Source organism: Triticum aestivum, chromosome 3B (assembly GCF_018294505.1).
Source record: "Triticum aestivum cultivar Chinese Spring chromosome 3B, IWGSC CS RefSeq v2.1, whole genome shotgun sequence".
Taxonomy (NCBI): Eukaryota; Viridiplantae; Streptophyta; class Magnoliopsida; order Poales; family Poaceae; genus Triticum; species Triticum aestivum.
In genome coordinates, this window is record NC_057801.1 from 295,643,640 (window position 1) to 295,646,543 (window position 2,904).

Below are 2,904 nucleotides of genomic sequence, written 5' to 3' on the forward strand. Positions count from 1 at the left end.
CGAAGACCACTTCCAGTGTGATTGAGCCCGTACAACAGGCCTCCACACTGGGTATGACACCCTTGAAGGTGGTTTTTGTGGGCTTGATCCTTGAGGGGTCGATGCCCATTTTGCGCACTGTATCGTGATAGAGCAGGTTCAAGCTGCTGCCACCGTCCATGAGGACTCGTGTGAGATAGAATCCGTCGATGATGGGGTCAAGGACCAATGTGGCCGAACCGCCATGACGGATGCTGGTAGGATGGTCCCTGCGATAGAAGGTGATCAGATAAGAGGACTATGGGTTGAACTTTGAGGCGACTGGCTCCATCACATAGACGTGCCTTAGTGCAAGCTTCCGTTCCCGATTGGGAATATGGGTTGCATATATCATATTTACTGTTTTCACCTGGGGAGGGAATTTCTTCTGTCCTCCTGTGTTTGGTGGCCGGGGCTCCTCGTCGTCATCACTATGCAGCCCCTTTTCCTTGTTTTCGGCATTCAACTTGTCGGCCTGTTTAAACACCTAGCATTCCCTGTTAGTGTGGTTGGCTGGTTTATCGAGGGTGCCGTTAATTTGACATGAGCGATCGAGTATGCGATCCAAACTGGACGAGCCTGAACTGTTTCTTTTGAATGCCTTTTTCTGCTGTCCGGATTTAAAGCCTCTGAATCCGGCATTGACTGCCGTGTCTTTGGTGTTGTCGCCATTGTTGCGACGCTTGTGTCTATTTCGTCGTGGCTTGCCGTTGCTGTCCCTGGCGTCTAAATCGCCTAAGTTTTTGGGTGTGATGTTGCTACGAGCCAGCTAGTTGTCCTCGCCCATGCAAAAGCGGGTCATGAGTGTCGTGAGAGCTTCCATGGACTTTGGCTTCTCTTGGCCGAGGTGTCGGGCGAGCCATTCGTCACGGATGTTATGCTTGAAGGCTGCTGATAACCCACTAGTGTAGGAGATCGCAACAACTTTCAAGGGTAAAGTATTCAACCCAAATTTATTGATTCGACACAAGGGGAGCCAAAGAATATTCTTGAGTATTAGCAGTTGAGTTGTCAATTCAACCACACCTGGATAACTTAGTATCTACAGCAAAGTATTTAGTAGCAAAGGTGGTATGATAATAAAGGTAACGGTAGCAAAAGTAATGTTTTTGGGTTTTGTAGTAGTTGTAACAGTAGCAACGGAAAAGTAAATAAGCGAAGAACAATATGTGAAAAGCTCGTAGGCAATGGATCAGTGATGGATAATTATGCCGGATGCGATTCCTCATGTAATAGCTATAACATAGGATGATATAGAACTAGCTCCAGTTCATCAATGTAATGTAGGCATGTATTCCGTAAATAGTCATACATGCTTATGGAAAAGAACTTGCATGACATCTTTTGTCCTACCCTCCCGTGGCAGTGGGGTCCTAGCGGAAACTAAGGGATATTAAGGCCTCCTTTTAATAGAGAACCGGAACAAAGCATTAGCACATAGTGAATACATGAACTCCTCAAACTACGATCATCACTGAGAAGTATCCCGATTATTGTCATTTCGGGGTTGTCGGATCATAACACATAATAGGTGACTATAGACTTGCAAGATAGGATCAAGAACACACATATATTCATGAAAACATAATAGGTTCAGATCTGAAATCATGGCACTCGGTCCCTAGTGACAAGCATTAAGCATAGCAAAGTCATAACAACATCAATCTCACAACATAGTGGATACTAGGGAGCAAACCCTAACAAAACTAACTTGATTACATGGTAAATCTCATCCAACCCATCACCGTCTAGCAAGCCTATGATGGAATTACTCAGGCATGGCGGTGAGCATCATGAAATTGGTGATGGAGGATGGCTGATGATGACAACGGCGATGAATCCCCCTCTCCGGAGCACCGAACGGACTCCATATCAGCCCTCCTGAGAGAGATTAGGGCTTGGAGGCGGCTCCATGTCGTAAAACGCGATGAAACTTTCTCTCCGATTTTTTTCTCCCTGAACGTGAATATATGGAGTTGGAGTTGAAGTCGGTGGAGGTCCAGGGGGGCCACGATATAGGGGGGCGCACCCAGGGGGAGGGGGCGCTCCCCCTGTCTTGTGGACAGGGTGTGGGCCCCCTAGACTTGATTCTTTCGCTAGTATTTTTTATATTTTCCGAAAAGTGCCTCTGTGGATTTTCAGGACATTCCGAGCACATAAAACAACATCATGGTAGTTCTGCTGAAAACAGCGTCAGTCCGGGTTAGTTTCATTCAAATCATGCAAGTTAGAGTCCAAAACAAGGGCAAAAGTGTTTGTAAAAGTAGATACGTTGGAAACGTATCAACTCCCCAAAGCTTAAACCTTTGCTTGTCCTCAAGCAATTCAGTTGATAAACTGAAAGTGATAAAGAAAAACTTTTACAAACTCTGTTTGCTCTTGTTGTGGTAAACATGCAAAGCCATCATTCAATTTTCAGCAAATATTATGAAGTAACCATACTCATAATAACACTTAGGTCTCACAATTACTCATATCAATAGCATAATCAGCTAGCGAGCCATAATAATAAATCTCGGATGACAACACTTTCTCAAAACAATCATAACATGATATAATAAAATGGTATCTCGCTAGCCCTTTCTGAGACCGCAAAACATAAATGCAAAGCACCTTTAAAGATCAAGGACTGACTAAACATTGTAATTCATGGTAAAAGAGATCCAGTCAAGTCATACCCAATATAAACCAATAATAATGAATGCAAATGAAAGTGTGCTCTCCAGCGGGTGCTTTTTAATAAGAAGGGTGATGACTCAACATAAAAGTAAATAGATAGGCCCTTCGCAGAGGGAAGCAGGGATTTGTAGAGGTGCCAGAGCTTGATTTGAAAATAGAGATTGAATAACATTTTGAGCGAAATACTTTTGCTGTCAATGTAACAAC